General features: G+C 47.0%; 1 protein-coding gene across 8 annotated transcripts in view; it reads left to right on the top strand.

Annotated features, from left to right (window-relative positions):
- Positions 1 to 4,307: 4,307 nt before the first annotated feature.
- Positions 4,308 to 20,694, top strand: part of LOC136845706 (formylglycine-generating enzyme) — a 113,423-nt gene continuing 97,036 nt past the window's right edge. For 2 of the 8 annotated variants that reach the window (XM_067115866.1, XM_067115867.1), the window contains exon 1: positions 4,358 to 4,509. The gene's annotated coding sequence lies outside the window, so the exon portion shown is untranslated. Of the gene's footprint in view, positions 4,639 to 20,694 lie in introns of all 8 variants that reach the window. The other 6 variants (XR_010855223.1, XR_010855224.1, XM_067115872.1 and 3 more) reach the window with 6 other exon arrangements.

The following is a 20,694-nucleotide window of genomic DNA, read 5'->3' on the forward strand; positions in this document are numbered from 1 at the left end:
AGAGAGAGAGAGAGAGAGAGAGAGAGAGAGAGAGAGAGAGAGAATGTTACTACAATCACCTTGCTCTTTGTTATTCTCCCGACTCAGTTTCATTATCAAATGCATTTGCAGGAAAACGTTGTGTTTTCCATGCTTTTTGTTTTACGTAATAACTTTGCGCTCAACGTAATGAGCAATATGTTATTTGAAAAAGCATGTAACTAAATCCGTACTGCAGTTATATGAGACATGCAACGTACTGTAAGTGTCCATAAGAAACTGTAATAACTCTGTACGTGAATTCCTTGTGCAACGAATTTAGTATTTTCCATTTACGAAGCTTTTCAAAGATTTATTTTCTTACAGTTTTACAAAGAAGGATTGCTGATTTTACTTTGTAATATTTTCAACTGTATTAAAGCCTTTCTAGAATGGTCTGTGCTCCAGACCATCATGGATATATCTTTCAATGTACAACGTGAGAATTACGCAGATTTTATGCATGGCTCTTTTGTGCATGATGGGTCTTTTTGTTAGATATTGAAATTCATTTGGAAAGGTGTCCTTAAAGTTTCTTTTTTCCAGTTTTATTTCGTATTACAACGCACATTCACCCAATATTTCACTTCTACAAGCTAAAATATTGCACGTGATTGCCATTCTATAATCATTTGTAGAATGGGCAAGTCTGGTAAAAGTTAAGATTTCCTAAAATATACTTGAGTCGTGCAAGTCATATTTGTGAATCACCTTTGCAAGTAATGTAAATTTTTATGGACCTTAAATGAATCTAAATAATCTGACAGCTTTACAATTTCCAACATTGTGGAGGTGCTCCCGTAATTTACCAGAAAGCTGAAAAACTTTTGGAACCCTGTAATTTTCTCATCTATGAAAATGTTGAGACTAAGGTCTTCATTTCAGAATTCTTCTGCATTTTTTTGGACAAATACTAAATCTTCAGCGTAAGGAATATATCCGTAAAGCCGCAGTAGACAAGAAATTGAACAATTTTTGGATCACACGTAATAATATGCATTAGTTTTGGTATTTAAAATCAGTATATATATATATATATATATATATATATATATATATATATATATATATATATATATATATATATATATATATATGTGTGTGTGTGTGTGTGTGTGTGTGTGTGTGTGTGTGTGTGCTGTTTGTACCGGAAAGATAGGTTCACTTCCATTAGTAACATTTCGATTGATCTACGGTGTTGATGTAACCTGCTTAGACAATACGACCAATAATACGACACGGAGCAGTCATGGAACAGAATTTCCACCTATATTTAAAACGTGTGATAACAATTATTAACACTCGTGACGAGTAAGCACAATATAATTTCCGTATATGTTTCCTGCAAATCACCAAGTTCCTAATAAATAATAATAATAATAATAATAATAATAATAATAATAATAATAATAATAATAAGCATGTAAAATATAAATGAGGCTGCAGAGAGCTGGTCGCTAAAATTATATTTGCTCGGCATGTATCGCGAATGATAATGTGTCCCACACATGTTCGTCCTTTTGTAGAACGAGCTGTGTGGAAGTAGGAAGCGGAAGCTTAGCGTTATCTTTGTAAACAATGTAATTAATCTACCTGTTGCCCTCGCGAAAAGTTCTCACTTTCTATGAATTGTTAACTTGTTATAACGATATTAATTTTCGGGTAGCCAGGTGGCATCGTTTGAGCAGTTACGTAGAAAATTTGTGCTGATTTCCTTCAGGTGACAAGCAGACGTGCTCGAGAAGAAGCCCAACAATGTGCTGGTTGTGAATGACAAAGATGGAAGAGTAATGGGAGAATTTAGGAAAATAAAAGAGAATAAAAAAAAAAGTCATAAAGAGTTATTTATTCTGGATGACCACGTAGTTGAAATAGGAAGTGTAGCAGACGAATTAACCTCCTGTACCAAAAATGGATGACAGTAAATAGGAGACGGAACAAATAAAACATCAAAGATCTAGCATTCTTGATGTGGAAAAAAGCAAAAAAAAAAAAAAAATGCTGAATGATCAAACACACCCCAGACAGACAAGCAGTAAGTAACATACTAATCAAGAGCATGGAGTGACTGAGGGCTTGGCACTCCTCAGAAGTGACATATAAGAAGAGCTAAACACCAGTAAATTGTGAGAAGATGGAAAAACCATCACTGCATAAAAAAAAAGGAGTAAGTCAACTTGAACACAAGAGAGGAATATTCATATCTAGCAAAGTAAGCTAATTGCTTGAAAAGCAAGAAGTGGAAGGAGACTCTACGGTAGATCACCTGCTAACCTTAAATGCTATAATTGATTATTGATTATAATACTGTTAGGTTCCCCAACATAGAAATGGTTCGAAGATGCCCGTAAATGCTTCGATAAACTGGACTTGAAAGACTGTAGCCTACCATAGAAACAGAAAAAATGATAGGATGGAAAGATGCGTAGCATATACAAAAGATGAATGAAAATAGCAAGGCAGTGACAATATGCCCAGCAGGCGAGACAGAAACAAAGTGAACGTAATATTAAAGAATTAAGCATTAACAGGAGATATAGAAATAGTCCTAAATATTTGTGGATGACGTAATATTCCCACCAACAGAAAATTAGGAGCAGAAACTGCAGTCGGCAGTTGCTGCAGTGTAAAGCAACTAAAAAAAATCCATTTAACACCAAACCCAGTGAGGCAATAATGCTCATGAGAGATAAAGGAATGGAGAAAGTTGAAAATCACATACGAAGAGAAGTGGAAAATGGTTCAATAAATACTGTAAAAAAAAAAATGGTAATATCTAGGAGAATGGTGCATATAAAATGGCTCAAAGGAGGTGAGTATTAAGAATAGAAACCAAAGGCAGAGTAGCCTACATGTTAAGAGAAATTAAAAGAAACAGGGACGTAAAGAAAGTAGGAAATATAGCAGTAGAAGTGAGCTGGAAGTTATATATAAAACAGTTGTGGTGTTTTCATTATTTGCTTGTGTAGAACCTGGGTAGCTTCATTATTGGGGAACTCTTAGCAGAATGTGGCCTATAGCCTTTGGCCTACAGAATATAGTAGGCTTATAAAAATTATGCTATTCTATTTATTATAATAAACTTGAGGAATTAGCATTAATCAAAGAAATCATTTATTATCAATTAAGGGGGCCCTGTGGGCAGTGCTGGGCTGGAAGCTTAGTAAAAATGTGTAGTAATATAATAAAGAAACAGAAGGAAAGAGAAAATATTACAAAAACATCGTCGAAAAAGGAAATGACAAGAAAAATTAATGAGACGATCGAAAAGACCTTGGAAATTAAGAGGGAACAACTGAAGAAAGTTGAGGTTCTTAGATTTCAGTAAGAATCCGTATATTTAAGAACCTTAAGCAAAGAAAGCATGTTGGCATTACGATGAAACCCAGACTTATTATGGTGGAAATGAAGGTCGAATTTCAAGATGGGGTTTACGATCTCTGTACAGATGAAGAAAATACAGAGCATTTACTCTCCTGTAAGGAATTGAAGGAAAAATATAAGGTTTTGGACATAACCTTAGACACCTCCACATCGCTTAACAAAAAGTTGGGAGATTACAAAAGACTGGCATTGGGCATCGAGAATTATGCTTAACTTGGGAAGAGCTTTTGGAGACACTCCGTAAAAAGCAAAAGGGAGAGAAAAAGTGTGATAGCCTTATCTTTTAATTTCCAATATAAAACTAGAATTGTAACATGTAAATTTTCAATGGTGAAAATGTAGGCTAGTAATACATCATTTTCAGGTGGCAGGTGGACAAGGGTATGAGACTGTAACAAGGGTAAAATAGTAAATTGTATGATCACGAAGAATTGTTTTAGTTTTGCCTACAGGAAATAGCAATTATCCTTTAATAAAAAAAAACACCAAATTTAGTGAAATCCCAAATATAACAACCACTGAAGGTGACATGAAAATAAAAATCGGCAAAACTTCAGTAAGCTTCGTGGGGCGCCGTGTTTAGTACCAGTCCTTCGGGATGAACGTAAAACATGAACAAAAGACGATACATTTCTCGAATTATCTCGGGCAAATTTCTCAAATGTTCTCTCCTGCATTTCATTATACACACCTATTTCTATATAGTACAGTTTAAAAATTGCACTGATATACGATATATCTCCGTGCGGAGCTCTTCTGTAGAATTATCTAACAAGTTTATAAGTGAGAGAAACACTGAAATTATTATTTTTATTATTATACTATTTGAATAACAACTGAAATCAGCGTCAGTTAAAGGGAGGGCAAATAAACTGTTAGTAAAAAAATGACAGGAAAACCCGTTTGAGTTAAAAAGCTGTGCACCGGTGCACCTAACTCAGTAGAGTATAGTTATAGTGCTCGCAACTGTGTGGCGAGGAAAACTGAGGACCAAAGTTCGAAATGTAAACAATGCTGTTGTTATCATCTTATCTGCCGACGTTGCCCCCGGAGACGCCTCCCATGATGAGTGTTTGAGTTTGTGGCATCACGGACATAAGATTCTAGGTAGGCATGTGTCATGCTTCGTCGTTTTAGGTGCTGAGGTACATGAAAAAGGGGGACCTATCCTACTGGCTGGTTACTGGTAGACCTTGTGTCAGTTATGTTTTCAGCTTAGGCTATCCTGAACCTTTTGTGAGTTGAGCGTGACGAAGGGCTTCATATCCCGTAGCATATGCCCTTTGGTAGTAGCTTTGGTATTGACTTTAAACAGGTATTGCTTTTTGCACTTTAGAGCGTTTCTGACATACGGTTCGATAGAAAATGAGTGATTTTGTAGAGATAGTGAACCAACCCTTGTATCCTAAAATTCGGGAACCTAAAAATTCGGGAACCTTAGGCTAGAGGGAAAGCAGGCTTTGTGATTGGGGAAAACACAGAACTAGTGAAATCAGGGGCTTAATCCCATTGCCACCTCTCATGGGGAATATGGTAGGCTAAGCTCATGCTCATCAGGGCAGTGCAGAACTGACGAGACGACCTCCGAACAGAAGCTAAGTCCATTGTGTCCAATGTTTAGTGCTACTTGGAGGGGGTGAGGTGGGGCAAAACCCTCCCTGGCCAGGTCAGGGCACTGTGCCCTAAGTGAGGTTAGGAAGGTAAGGTCTAGTTAAGTCAGGACCTGGCATTCTAGGAAAGGTTAGGTTTATTTCCGTCTGTGGAACCTGTCCCATCGTTCTACTCTCGCCCCAGCTTAAGGAATGTTTTCAAACTAAGGTAAAACTGCAGACTACCACAGTACTCCTCAAGTTTAGTAACTACTTGTGTCCATGCTTTTGGGTGCTGTATTTAGTACCAGCCCCTTGGGGATGAATGTAGCAACTTAAACAAAACAAAAACAAACAGAAGGTGGTATATATTCTGTGAAAACTGAAACATAAAAATGTAAACAGAAGGTGGTATACATTCTGGGGAAACTTAAAGATAAAAACATAAACAGAAGGTGGTATATATTCTGGGAATAAGGCTGTGTTACTGAGCTAGTCTGCAGTTTTACTGCAACTAACAACATGTGCCAGGTTAAGGACCTGGTACCCCAAGTCAGGTCAGTTGTTCCGACACGATATACAAACCATCGGTCCTTTACGTTAGGAGGAATTACTCACAGCGAAGCTGGACAGGGCCGTTAAACTCTTGAGCAAGGTGTTTAGGTAGTAACTAACGCCAGGTAGGTGGGAATACCAGCCTGCCCGGATGTAAACATTCCAGTTGTTCCGACACAATATACAAACCCTCGGTCCTTTACATTAGGGATTACTTTCAGGCATAGGCTGGAAACAGCCATTGGACTTCAAACAAGATGGTTAGGCAGTTAACTACTGTCCGGAGGCGGGAAGTACCAGCCTGCCGGATGTAAACATTCAATTTGCTTTCGGCCGTGTAGCACCGCGGGCGTTGTTCTTCGTCGCTCTCTGCCTGACTGCTCTTCTTTTCATCATTTTGGTGGGAAAAACTTACTTTTTGTTTGAATCATGGACAAACCAACCAAGCCTTCCTATCCCCAGTGTGTATGTCCCGGGGTGGGAGGAAAAAAATGTGACTCTTTTTAGATCTAGCGTCAATGTGGACCCACACGCTCTCTGCCCATCTTGCAGGGGCGTGTGTGTGTTAGCATAACGCTCCCATAGTGAGTGTTGCTCTTGGTCCCCCAAGCAATGGAGGAAGTTCGAGGAGGAGGCGTTACCGTCATAAGCCTACCAAGGAGTCGTCTGAAATCGCCCTGACGCTCCGTTGGTGGCGAATGTGTCGGGTTCGTTTCTTCCTCGGCGAGCTTCCATTCTCCCCTCTCCCTTGGGTGAGACTCCCCTCCCTTCCTCTTTCGTTTCATCGTTTGTGGAAGGGTGCGGGGGAGAGTTGGACCGGGACATCCTCTCGGAGGTCTCTTCCCGTTCTGGAGGCAAGTTTTTTCCTCCAGAGCGAGTGGAGGCTTCCCGTTCTAACCCGACTTTGCTTCAGGTCTCTGGCTGGATAGCCAGGACACGGACTCGGCCTCAACCTGGCTACATCTGGGCCTACCTGGCACGTCACTGGAGGACTGGCACCTCATCTCTCCACCACTCCAGTGACCACTCACTCCAGCAACGACAGCCACTACAACAACCGTCACCATGTCCAGGTTTTGTCCAGCTTCCGGTTTCAGTAGCCTCGCATCTAAACACCCAGGTCTCGGCATCTTCCTGCAACACACTGTTCAATTACCTCTGCTGCCTGACTTCCCGGCCCCGTTCACGCGAGCAGGCCCTGCCTACATTGTGACGTCATCCTTCCCGTGTGTGACTGTCGCTGCCCCCATTGCTGACCCTGGCTCGTCTACACCCGCAGTTCCTCGCTTCATGTTCCAGCCTGGCCCTTTGTCTGTTCCTCTCCTCATTCCATCGACTCTGGCGCGGCCTGACATGACTACCCACGCAGAGAGGGTGCGCTGCATTCGGCCCCACCCACTATGGTTCCTGGCCGACGTGCGGTTGCTCCCACCCAGGTAAGTGCTGGCCCGAGCTCCGCGGTCTCTTCCTGGGATGTGCCTTCTGCTGCAGCCCCTCCTGCCGTTCCTGAGTCTTCGTCTGCGCCCGCCTGGTTTGGGGGCTTAACAGCGATCCTGAGGCAGATGGTGAAGAAGAAGAGGAGGAGGTCTAGGCAGGTGCCGTCATCTTCGCCTTCGTCTTCATCATCGTCATCGTCTTCGTCTGCTGCCTCTTCTGCTTCTTCTTCTGAGGCCGCGGAAGAAGAAGAAGAAGCCCTCTCCTCCCCTAAGAAGCCTAGCACTGAGGCTTCTAGGGTCTGCCTCCCTTCCACAGGGAAGGCAGTGGATCTCTCGTCGGCTCTTCCCGATCCTCGGATCAGGGAACCGCTGCCCTGGCCTCTGGGTCAGTGGCATCGGAGCCAAGGGCATACAGACCAAGTCTGCACCCCCCCCCGCCGCTGTGCCTAAGAAACCTCCTGCTTCAAAGGCCAGCGAATCCGCGTCGGACACTCGTTCGCAAGTTGCTCTGAGTACCCGGGTCCCCAAGGAGACCTGGGTGCCCAGGCTGTTGGAGAAACTCCTCGCCGTCACGGACCAGGGCGTGGAGGCGAGAGAAGAGAGCGGGGGCATGCAGGTGCCTGGCTCTTCCTGCTGGCACTCCTGTGAGTGCCAAGTCAGGTCCCCGGGACAGCGCTTCAGCCGAACACCAGGAGAGGTGGAGAAGGTCCCCTGCTCAGTCTTCCCAGAGGCTCGGCCTCGAAGAAATACTGGGCGTGTCAGAGGACAGCGCGCAGCTCGCCAGCCAGCCAGCCGGCTCGACTCCTCCCAATCCCCTGGCCACTTCCGCCTGGCCAGCCTGGCTCGAGGGGAGGCGGCGGTGGCTTGGCTCTGTAAGCGCTCCCGCTCTCCTCAGAAGATTGCTTCACCTGGCGAAAGCAGTCTCCTCGAACTGAGGCTGCCGTCACCACCGCGGGTTGGTGACCGCTCCCGGCCCGCTGCCTCTGTTGGTTCTGCCAGCAACGCCAGTGGGAGCACCCGATCCTCCTCGCCTGTCCCCTCTGCCCCTTCGTCTTCTTCCAGGGGCGCGAGTCGGACAGGAAGAACTCCGGTGAGTTGTCCCCCAGAGTTCTACCTGTGGGGGTACTGAACCTGGCTCGGTCCTTGGCTCGACCAGGTCTTACGCCTGTGTGGTCCAGGAAGGATCATGGGGGCCTGCCGAGGTTCTCCCTCCTGCAGGGAGGGTAGATCGGGAGGAATGCACCCTGGAAGGACTCGAGGGTCCTCTGCCCCAGGATGCGAACACTCCTGAAATACAGAGGACTTTTGCAGAGGTTATCGTGCTGATTCGTCAGCACAATTACCTCAGGGGAAGGGACCATGGCTTCTTCTGTGGATCGTCCGTCGCGTCTCAAATCCTTCTGGGGACCAAGAAGGAACCCAAGGCTTCGGTGGGGCTGCCGTGGTCACGCTTGCTGAGGGTCCTCGACCAGGTGAATAGTCTTGTGTCTGGGCAAGACAGCTCACTTCGTGAGCCGCTCGGACAAGCTTCTTCCCCCTTTGCCTCGCCAGAGCGTTTTTATACTCCAGCTGGAAGGCGTTGCTGACCAAGCAGGTTGACCCGGACCTGACTCTTCTGGATCCGGGTCTTTCATTGCAACAACTTACTGGTGAGAGTATCTCCCTCTCCCTCAAGAAACTGCAACCCCTGGAAGCCACTGCCATGGCGGCCTTCCAAGCAGTCTCCTGGCTCGATCTGTGGTCCTTCACAGTATCAAGGTGGCTTCTTCCTCAGGCACTATCGTGCCTGGGGAGGACTCCGCCTTTGGGAGACTGTGCCAGTCTGGAGGTAGGGCTATTTCCTACCTTGCCCACCAGACTGCAAACCTGTGGGCAAACCTGGTTCTGAAAGCGGAGAGACGCTGTTCTCTCTCGCTTCTGCCAGGTCTGTAGGTCCCGAATCAGCAATCACCCTCAGGAATGGACCGTTGCTGGGTTCCTCCTCTCTCTTCCCTAGAGAGCTGGTGGGCCGCCACGGTGGACAAGCGCCGTGCCGATGACAGCGACGGCTTGTCCACCAGGCAGTGGCCAAGACCTCCCGGTCTTCTCATCCCACTGCAGCCAGGTCTTGGGCCAGCCTGGCACTTCCTCCGCCCCTAAAGTCCCAGTCTTGAAGGGGACCTGAGAAACACCCAGCCTCCTTCTTCCTCGAAAAGGGGGTCCCTCCTGCCCTTTTCAGCCCACTTTCCAAGCTGGTAAAGGGGGCAAAGGGAAGAAGAAGAAGGGGAAATGCTAGGGGCAGCGTTCCCCAAAAGCTGCTGAATTGGGCACCATGGCAACAGCGACACGGAGCTGAGACCTGGATGGTGGATGTCCCGGGAGGGATATCTGCTGCCCGCCAGTCTCGGCCTCCCCTCACCTACTCTCCGATCCATCTCCAAACCTATCGTTCAGGATCATCAAAGGACATTGCACTACAGCAAGAAGTGCAAGCCATGCTGAGCAAGGTGCTGTAGAAGTCGTGTCGGACCAGTCCCCAGGCTTTTACAGCCGTGTCTTTCTCGTGGAGAAAGCTTCAGGGGGATGGAGACCAGTCATAGACCTCTCTCCCCTGAACTGTTTCGTTCGCCAGACTCGATTCACGATGGAAACAGCGCAGTCCATGCTGGCCTCCATCAGGGAGAACGACTTCTTTACGGTGGACTTGAAGGATGCGGTGGACCTGAAGTATCGTATTTTCAAATACCCATCCATCCGTCCTCACACAAGTACCTCCGCTTTGTCCTCGGGAGGCGGTCTTCCAGTTCAGGACACTTTGTTTGGGCTCTCAACCGCTCCCCAGGTGTTCACGAGTTTTCTCTCGTGTCAGCTTGGGCCCACTCGCGCGGGATCGCCTGCTGAGGTATCTTGGCGATTGGCTAGTCCTGGCGGGCTCTTGCTCGCAGTTGCTACAGGACAGGGATCGTCTCCTCGAGTTTTGTCGGGATCTAGGGATCGTGGTGAATCTCAAGAAGTCAGATCTCACCCCCAAGCAGAGGACAAAGTACCTGGGCATGCTGATGACACGGTGGCAGCAAGTCTTTCCTCAGACTCTCGTATCAGCAAGTTCAGGCAGGCAGCACAGTTGTTCCTGTCTGACAGGAACAACCAGCCCGGCAATGGCAAGTCGTCATCGGTCACGTGTCGTCTTTGGAGAAGCTAGTACCTCGGGCGTCTTCACCTGCGGTCTCTTCAGTGGAGACTAAAGGAGTATTGGTCCCAGTCCCAAGACCCCCAGTACTTCCTCATCCCTCTTTCCGAGGAGGTGAAGGAGGACCTTCGCTGGTGGACAGACGACAGGAACCTCTTGATAGGAGTATCCCTGTATACCCCCCCTCTGGACATGCTTCTGTTCTCGGATGTATCGACCGAGGGGTGGGGCGCACACCTGGAGGAGTTGCTGACTTTGGGAGTGTGGCACTGAGACGACGCACGTTCACATCAACATCCTAGAACTCAAGGCGGCTTTTCTGGCCCTCCAGGAGTTCCGGGATCGAGTGATGGGACACTCCGTGTTACTGATGAGTGACAGTACCACGGTAGTGGCATACGTCAACAAGCAGGGGGGCCTGGTGTCCTGCCAGCTTCATCAGTTGACGATGCAGGTGCACGAGTGGGCCACGACCCACTCGGTAGAGCTGTCAGCCAGGTACATTCCAGGCAAGAGGAATGTTGTGGCAGACAAGCTCAGCCGCCAGAACCAGGTGTTAGGGACCGAATGGTCTCTCCATCAGGAGATAGCGGAAAGGCTGTTCGATCTGTGGGGGCGTCCAGTCATCGATCTGTTAAGCCACCGGCACAACAGGAAAGCTCCAGGTCTTCTCTTCTGTCGTGCGGACCCATGGGCCGCTCGGAGGACACGTTCCAGCATCCGTAGAACAACCTCGGCGTTTCGCCTTCCCGCCATTCTGTCTGATTCGCGCTGGTGATCAGCGGCGATGTTCACCCGAATCTCAGAATGATTCTGGTGGCAGCCAAATGGCCCCAGGCCGTTTGGTATCCGGACCTGCTAGCTCTTCTCTTCGAGGTGCGAGAGAATTCCCCTGGCCCAACCTCCTGCGTCAACCTCATGTATAGCGGTTCCACCTGGCAATGCATTCCGTGTGTCTTCACGGCTGGAGGTTATCCACCATCTTTTGAGAGCAAGAGGCTTTTGCGTCGCGCGCAGCAACAGAGATGGCAGGATACCTCAGATGATCCTCCGCAGCGGTATACCAGGGAAAGTGGTCCGTCTTCTGTGGATGGTGTCGTCGAAGGGGTATTTCTCTGATCGGAGCCTCTGTTCAGCAGGTCGCGGACTTCCTCGTCTTCCTTCGCCGAGAGAAGCTTCTCTCCGTTTCAGCCGTGAAAGGCTACCGCGCCGCACTCGGCCTAATCTTATGGGTGAAAGGAGTAGACATCTCCTCTTTTGAGATCTCTCTACTGATGAGAAGCTTCAAAAGGTCTTGCCCACCCAGGGATCTCAGCCCCCCTGCGTGGGATGTGACTCTCGTCCTGAGGAGCCTGACTCGTGCACCGTATGAGCTTTTACGAGAGTCGTCAGACAGGGATCTGACCCTCAAGACTGTCTTCCTGCTAGCCCTGGCATCGGCGAAGAGAGTTGGCGAACTTCACGGACTTTCCTTTGTTGTTAAACACTCGAGGGGATGGGGATCAGTTCGCTTGATATCATCCTGGATTTCGTAGCAAAGACTCGGAAACCTTTGGTCCCTGGCCTTGCGGTTCGAGTCCTTCACGATCCCTCCTAGAGGACTCTGTAGAGTAATGAACCAGACGAGATGCTACTGTGTCCTGTTGTTAGGTGCAATGCGGCACTATCTGAAGAGGACTCGACACCTCCCGGCCTGAGTGTTGACGACTCTTCGTTAGCACTGGCTCGACCAAGAAAGAAGTGTCCAAGAACACCATCTCTTTCTGGCTTCATGAGACGATAAGGAGAGCGTACTCTGCTGCAGGAGAAGAAGCGAGACCGGTGCGCTTCGTCCGCCTGAGAGCTCACAAGGTCTGCAGCATTGGCCCATCCCTCGCATTCCGGAAGAATATGTTGGTAGCACAGGTGCTGGCGGGAGTGTGGTATCGACAGACTATCTTCACTTCCTTCTACCTCTGGGATGTTGCACACAAGTCCTTGGACACTTTTTCCTTGGGTCCTGTGGTGGCTGCTCAACAAGTTGTGTAGCTATCCAGCTCCCCTAACAAGACAGGTTGCGTCTCGCCTATGTTGTACCGTTGTGATTGGGAGAATGAATCTTGGCATGACTGGCCTCTCTTCCTTCTCCCCATCCTGGCTCTCTTCCCACAGGCAGGAGTGGACATGCCGTTACAAGCTCGATCTGGCGTCGATGCAGGTAAGCACATAACAGGAGCTCCGTTCTTTCTTCCGTTTAGGTTGATAGAAGCAATCCCACTCCTTCCTCTTGCAAGGGGAGGAGGAGACCATGACTGAAAGACAAACCCAATGCTTGTATTTGCCTTTATGTCATCCGGCGTCAAATTCTTCCTAGCCTACCTTGCATGAAGTGGCGTCTTCCTCTTTCATGCAAAGGGACCCAGAAGTCTGACAACTGATCCTGCGTTGCCAACTTGATCTTTTGTCAGAGGCAGTTTTCCCTTCCTCGCTCTCACGACCAGGAAGGGAAGACAAGGTGGTGAACTCCAGTCAGTTCATAGAGACTTAATCAGATTCCTCCCTCCAATCAGTAAGTCTCCTAATGTAAAGGACTGAGGGTTTGTATATTGTGTCGGAACAAATAACAATTTTTAAAGTAAATTGTATTTTCCTAACAATACAAACCCGAGGTCCTTTACACTTTATGCCCACCTCATGCCACCCCTCAATCTGATACCCGGGAAAAAAAGGCAAATTGGAATGTTTATATCCGGGCAGGCTGTACTCCCACCTCCCGGACAGTAGTTAACTGCCTAACCACCTTGTTTGAAGTTCAACGGCCGTTTCCAGCCTATGCCTGAAAGTAATCCTTAATGTAAAGGACCTCAGGTTTGTTTAGTTAGGAAAAATACAATTTACTTTTAAAAATTGTTATTTTGCTTTGGCTTGTCATGTGTTGCAGACATGTTTTTGGATCCTTTTGCCTGACTGTCGTTAAGCTCTTTATTATCCTGGTGGGATCTTCCTGTACTTTTGTGTATACAGTGAACCCCGTATTCGCTGGGGATGGGTCCAGCAGCCCGTGAATAGCTAAAATCTGAATACATAAAACCCTCTAAAAACACTTAGAACTGCCCACTTTGATAGTTTTAAACACAGAAAAATCTGTAAAAATGCTTACATCCTGAGTATTTTAAGAGTTTTATCACAAAAGTGCATTTATTCATGAAAATTATCTGAAAATACAGTAATTAGTGAATATTTCACAGTGAAAAATGGTGAATGTTGAATTTTCCGCCAAATAATGGGTAGATATGTTCCAGGTAGAGAAACCCGAATCGTGAGTCCATGAATCGTGAGAACAGCGAATATGGGGTTTACCTACTTTATATTGCGTGTTTGATATTCATTAATGCAAACTCACGATTTGTGATAGCCTTGCATAAGCCATCGTTCCCCTCGTCTGTAGTCGTGGGTTTGATTAACCAGGGGCGTATTTAGAGGGACGTAACCGGGTGGTAATGCTTCTCTTTCAATAGCCATTTGTTTAGATACTGAAGGTGTTCCCCTGTACGTTCGGAGATCTTAGTTGGGACGTAATACCTTCTCTCCCCTACATTGATCGGGACATAAGAGTTCGCTTCCCTTCTTGGGCTCCCGCCATCCATGTACAAGGGCATGACTGCTTCCTACTTGTTGTTTTCACAGCCTGCGCTATAGAGAGTTGTGGTGGGGGGAGGTTGCGGGCGTCGTTGGTAAGTTCCACTTCCATGGCGCCCTTGGTGGCCTTCCCTCCTTCCTTCTCTCTCCCTGTCAGTTCTTCCTCATCTCTCCTTGGTCAGAGGTCTCTCTCGTTAAGCCCTCTGCTGGCTCTTAAATGGGTGAGAGACCACGGGGGGGGTGTGGTGGTCGGGCAACCTCTTCTGGGGCCTCCATCTGCTGCATAGGGCAGTTCCTCTGTATGCTCTTGTCTCCTTCTACTAATCATCTTTGCGTTTTCTTGCAGGTTGACAGTGAGCATTGCAGGCACAGCAGTAGTTGGCTAGATATCTCAGGGGATATCTCGCATGAAGGAGTCCCGACGTTCATTCAGTGGTCCTTCAGGATCAACCACAGTACCTTGTTGGAATGGCACAGTTCCACGTTGGGATTGTTCTGACTCTGTTCCCCTGTTGTGGATCGATCGCTGTCATTGCTGGCCTTCATGTATGCTGTGGCACTGCCTCTGGCGTATCTGTGGTCCATCTGCTCGTGCTGTTTTCTGTGTTATGCTCCTGTCAACTTGATGACAGTCTCTGGGTGGCTCTTCCTGGTCTCCTGCAGCAGCTGTCCTGATTGTTCCTGTCACTGCTGGTGATTTTCATGTGACGCTCCTGACCATTGCTGTAGCTCGTGCCTTCCAAACTGCTTCTGTAGCTCTTGCATCAACTGTCCTGATCGTGCCTGCTGCTTATTCTGGTGGTTGTATCCTGGGCCGCTTCCGTTGTGTTCCTGCCTAGCTGCCCTGGAGGTTCATGATGTCCCGCCATCCTGTAGAAGATATTGGAGTGAAGGAAGTCGCCCTGTGGAAGTGACGTTCCTGGCCGTTGCAGTAGTTCCTGCCTTCCAAACCGCTTCTACAGCTCCTGCATCAGCTGTCCTGATCGTGCCTGTTGCTTCTCCTGGTGGTTGTCCTGGGCTGCTTCCGTTGTGTTCCTGCCTAGCTGCCCTGGAGGTTATATACAATGTTTCATGTCCACCATCCTGTAGAAGATGTTGGAGTGAAGGTGAAGGAAGTCGCCTTGTGGAAGTAGCCACTGTCTTCTTCAACTTATCTTTGATTTCGTTGTCTGTTGCCTCTTCCCTTCCTATCCTGAGGTTAGAGGGGGTCCTGGGAACCGGACAGACCTCCGTTGGCCGAAGGAGAGGAAGGCTGCTTCTTTCCCCTTGATGCCCTTTGAAGTCTAGGGACTGCCTCCTTCCGAGGAGGCATTGGGTCTCTTGTTGGCTCTTACCAAGCTTCGGGTTAGGAAACCGATTCGCATACCCCTGGGTTTTGTGTTTTGGGAGCCGCGGGCGCGCAGACCTCGGCTTGCGATCCCATTCCCAGTCCTAGAGGTTCCGCCTCTAGGATGGAGGCTGTTTCATGCGCTCGTTTTCGAGCCGCTCCGAGTGCTCGAGATTCGGTGGAATATTGAGTATCCCAATCAGGTCTGGAGAGTACTCTCCCTGGCCCAGTTCGGGAGCAGTTTAAGAGAAAGAGCCGAGGCACCCAGGTGTCTCAGCTCTTCCTGCCAGCACCACAAGCGCTCCCTGAGTGCTTACCAGTGCTCGGTCAGGTTCCCAGCCTGGTGTCTGGATCCTATCAGTTCGAACACCAGAAGAAACAGGGAAGAGATTCCCTATGGGAGTCCTACTGGACCTCTAAGGGACTGACTCTCTTCCAGGAGACAAGTTTCTCTCGTTGGCTCTTCCCACCCTCGGGCCGGAACCGATTCGCATTCTCCTCTGGAGTCTCACGTTTCAGTCTTGCATGGCCTCGAGAGGCTGCACCCTCATTGCCTGTCTTAGAAGTCTGCGTCAAAGACTGGTTCTCTGCCTGGCTCTTTTCGATTTCTTAGGAAACAAAGCAGCCGCTCGATTTTTGGGAGTCACTTGGGTAGCTCGAATTCCATGAATCTTGGCGCTCTCCCAGAGAGCACAGACGAGAGAAAGTGCCGAGACACCCAGGGTGTTGATTGGACACCCAGGTGTCTCGGTGCTGAGGCGCCAAGTGTCTCGATACTGCCCGCCAACTGCTTGGTTGCTTGGCTGGGTTTCATTCTTATGTCTTGAACCAGGGGGGTTCGAGCATTCAGGATAAGCAGACACAGAGTTTCCCTTTGAACCTTCTTCTCTTCTCGAGGGGCCTCAGCCTCGAAGCAGTTTAGAGTTCGGGAAACTAGCACTAGTTCACAGCAGACAAGTTCTGCCCTGTCCAGTTCCAATTGTGTTTCGTGATTCAGCTTTGCTCAGCCCTGCCGCCCATCCCTGGTACCAACCAGCTGACTGGCTTCTTGATTGGATCGGCCCAGCCCTTGCCCTGCCTGCCTCCCAGTCCACCACATATCATCCCTGGATCCCGTTCGCCTGATTGTCTCAGTTCGGTGTGGCTCAGCTCAGCCCCACTCGGTTTTTTCGAATCAGGTTCTCGACTCTGTTCGAGTGAACTTTCTGCTCTTCCCAGGAAAGCACTTTACCACGGCACAAGCGCTCTTCTTCCCCTGTGTGGCAGTAATCTCCTTTGGTTGATTATCACTCATGGTCTGCCTCTCCTGCTGGTCTTACTGGCTGGACAGGCAGGATACTCTTTCTCCTCACTTGTTCTCTTTTCCCTCTTGTTCAGTCCCCGAGATTGTTTTGTAGTACAACGGCCAGGTATTTGGAGGAGGGTTTCTTGGGATCTGTCAGGTCCCCTTCAGGAGACAACCAGGAGCCGAGGAGGGTTTCTTGGGATCTGTTTCCAAAGAGAGGTGCAGGAGTCTTCCTCTTCAAACCAGCAAGGATCACCCTTCTTTTTTGGAGAACTTCATGTCAGGCTGTAATTCGTCCATTTGTAAAGGATCCCCAGGACAGGACTTGGCTCCCCAATGAATAACCTTCATCACTCACAGCCTTTTGTAGTTCCTGAGTGGCTGAGGTGTTGGTCAACGGACTGCTTGGTCCTGCTTTGAGAGCGTTCTCAACCAGATGAATTCTTTCTCCGGACAAGGAGTTCATTCAGGTGGAGACACCAAGCTTCTCCCCTGCCTCGACAGTACGCATTTTTCTTGCCTCGGAGTGTCTTGCCGACTGCAGTTCTGCGGGCAATTCTGTACTAAGAAGGACTTTGTCCCAATTCAGATCTCTGGTTTCATAAGTCTTGAGTTGGCTCGACCCTTTCTCTTTCAGAGATTTGCCAGATAATGCGGTAATCAAGGTTCATACCAGGTGACTGCCTTGTCCTTTGGGCAGTGGCCAAGACCTTTGGGTCTTAGTCATCTCGGCTCGACCTTGAGTTCAAGCCAGCCCCCCTCAAGTCCTAAGAAGTCCTAGGCTTCGGAAGAAGATCACAGAACACATAGCCCTCTTCTTCCCCTCTAGGAAAGTGTGCATAATTGTCTCTTTCCACCTTCTTTTCCATAAGGGAGGAGGGAAGAAGGGAAGAGAGAAAGAAGTATCGACCGGGAAGAAGTTCTCCTACTGCAGATGTTTGGATGAAATGATACCTGTCGATTCTCTGGAGCTGGCAGCGACATTGCCGAGACATGGGAATGGATTCCTTGAGGAGAAGTATCTATTTCCCTTGGGTCTCGGCAATTCTTTTCAGCAAACTTCCATCCTGCTTCCTCTCCTGTGCTCCCAATTTGGGAAATGCCAGCCTGGCTAGAGCTAATCATCCCAGTATCCTGTCATCTTGCAAAAGTTTCCCCATGGTGGAGAATGGAGGTCTGCTTCCATTCCTCCGTCCTTCTTTCCTCTTCGAAGTATGAGGAAAGAATTAAGCTAATGCTTGATTGAAGGAACCTTCGAATATGCGTGCATATTCCCCTCACATTGTGTGTCTACTTCCAGATTCACCGATCGAGGAATAGGCGCACACCTGTAAGACTGTCTTGAAGGTGTGTGACCGAGACGATTAGTACCTTCTCATCAACATACTGGACTCAAGGCAGCCTTTTGGCCTTCCGAGAATTCAGGATGAGTTTTGCGACACTCAGGGGTTTCGTTGAACAACAAAACCAAAGTAGTGGCATTCGTCGACAAACAAGAGTGAATCGTTTATGCATCCTGTTTCATCTGTTGACACTTGCAGGTACTCAAGTGTTCTATAGCGCACTCGACAGCTCATTTAGCCAGATGCATTCCCAGTGAGGATGTATTGGTAGGTGAGCTTGGCCTCAGGTTTGAGTGATCAGGACGGAACATGCTGCTCACTCTTTTCTTTATGAAGATTCACCAAGAGACTGCTTGACTGAGAGATCCCTACTGTCTTTCTGTTGCCTCTCTGCACAACAAGGTAGGTAGTTTTTCTCACTCCTTTGTACCAGACCCAGGAAGTTTCTGTTGGTCTGGAAGCAAGACATGGTCTCATAGACCACACTCTTGTCTTCCTATGGTCTTGCCCACAGGCCCTTGGAACCTTTTTTCCTTGGCCCTGTGGTGGCTGCTCAATAAGATGTGTTTTTACCCCCTGCTCCTTTAAGAGGACTTGTAGCATCCCCTGTGTTAAGGTGTTGGTTCTGGAAGTGAGAAGGATACTGAGGTGACTGACCTCTCTTCCCTCCTCCTTCAACCTGTCCAGGACTTCTCCTCCTTTGGGATGAGAATAAGATTCGAACCAATACTTGCAATTCCGCCCCTTCTTTGAGCAAATTAGTCATGTAGTCTAACAAATTAATGTCAGGAATGTCACCTTCCTGTGACTCTCTTACAACATCAAGAGGACCACGAACACAATGTCCAAAAACCAAATTAAAAGGTAACAAACTTAGAGATTGACTTGGAGCCAAACAAAAAGCAAATAACAGATATGGTAATTCTTTATCCCACTCAGAACCAGTAACTTAAACAATATTTTCTGATCATCGATTTTAGAGTTTGATGAAACCTCTCCAGAGCACCCTGACTCTCTGGATGATACGGAGATGAAGTCACATGTTTAATACCCAACTCTGCCATTTTCTCTTTAAAATACCTACTAACAAAATTTGTACCACAGTCAGACTGAATCACCTTAGGCATCCTTAACTTAGTGAAAAAATTGACTGACACCTCAACTATTTTTATGCATTTAATGGAACGTAGGGGAATGGCTTCTGGATAACTGGACATTTTATCCATTATAGTGAAAAATACTTATTCCCACTACCAGTCCTGGCAATGGCCCGACAACATCAGTTATGACTTCTTTAAAATGTTCAGAAACCACTGGAGTTGGACATAAAGGAGCTTTTGGTATAGCTTGGTTTGGCTTACCGACCTTCTGGCAGATAACACAACTATTGACAAACTTCTTCATGTCATATTTTAATTTGGGCTAATGATAATCCTTGAGCAGTTTCCCAGCCGTCTTGTGAATTCCAAAATGACCCGCCAAACCATTATTGTGTGCCAACGACATCAAGCCAATCATGTGAACACAAGGGACCATTATTTGTTTTACAATTTCTTGCACAGTATTACCAGCCTCTCTAGGCCTACTCAACCTATAAAGAATATTGTTCATTATTTTAAACTTTGGGACTGTCAAATCATCCACTTCGCCTGATTCAATAGGAAGGTCCCAAATTTTGTTTCTGAGCTTTAATTAGCTCTTCCTTTTTCCAACCAGTAATGCCCTTTACAATGTTGATATCTTCTACAATTAAAATACTACTACCACTAACGTTCAAGCTACTCAAATCTACATCTGTTGTTGACTCTGCAGTGTGCCACAACTCATGCCACCTCAATCTGAAAGAACGAATAACCACTGCTATGTTTGGTATTTATTATTATTGGACAAGTTTGGTTCTTATAGGCCACATCGTTTCCTAACACTATGTCTACTAATGTAACAGGAAATTTTTCCACTGTGGCCAATTTCAACACTCCTGAAAAAGGACATTTCAAATGAAAATTGTGGAGGCTGTATAAGCTAACCACTGAACCAGAAATCCAGACAACAAGACAAATTCTTCACCGTTTAGGACAAAATCTGTTGGCAAGGCCTTTCTCAAAAATCAACAATTGTACTTTTTTCCTTTAAGTCACACAAAAATATGAATGCATTTCTACTCGGACGAATTCGCGGATGAGACACAACCTTGAGACAAAAATTTCTCAAAACAACCGAATAGTCATTGGTCATTTGCTCTGCTCATGTTGGGTTCTTTCTCTTTCTTTCCTACACCCATTACTGGCCTGTTATTTGCCCGCTGTGCTTTCTTAAAAGCGAAGCATCTACTCTTCACATGCCCCTTCTTGTTACAATGAAAACAAGTCATATTCTTAAATTTCCCTGGGTCATAATTACTAACCTCTCTTATCCCTGTTGAAAGAAAAACTATTATTATTATTTTGTCTTCCCTGTCAATTCTTATTATAATTATTACTATGGCCTGGCCTAACCCATCCAGGCTTTACGTTTGTCCCTACTCCTACTAGTTCATGTTTGTGCGACAAATAGTATTCGTCGCTGACAATAGCAACCTCTTGCAACATATCTATTTTCAACTCTCCTAAATGTACCTTTAGTTTATCTGGTACACACCACTTAAATTCTTCTACTAACAGTAACTCTTTCAGCTTGTCAAAATCATCCACTTCTTTGGATTTGAACCAGTCTTCTGCTAACTGTTTTTTCCCCCTGGCAAACTCTACTATTGTTTGTTCATTTCCTTTTTGCATATTTCTGAAATGCTGATGATAAGCCTCTGGAACAATTTCATGAGCCTTTGGGATAATGGCTTTGACATTTTCATAATCAGAAGAAAATGTTTCGTCTAAGGTCACATAAACTTTCTGGGCCCCTACCTATTACCTTGCTTTGGTAAGGGTGGTCCAATATTCACGTATTTCCTGCACATAAAAATTCAGCGATCCT

The sequence above is a fragment of the Macrobrachium rosenbergii genome, chromosome 14 (assembly GCF_040412425.1).
Source record: "Macrobrachium rosenbergii isolate ZJJX-2024 chromosome 14, ASM4041242v1, whole genome shotgun sequence".
NCBI lineage: Eukaryota > Metazoa > Arthropoda > Malacostraca > Decapoda > Palaemonidae > Macrobrachium > Macrobrachium rosenbergii.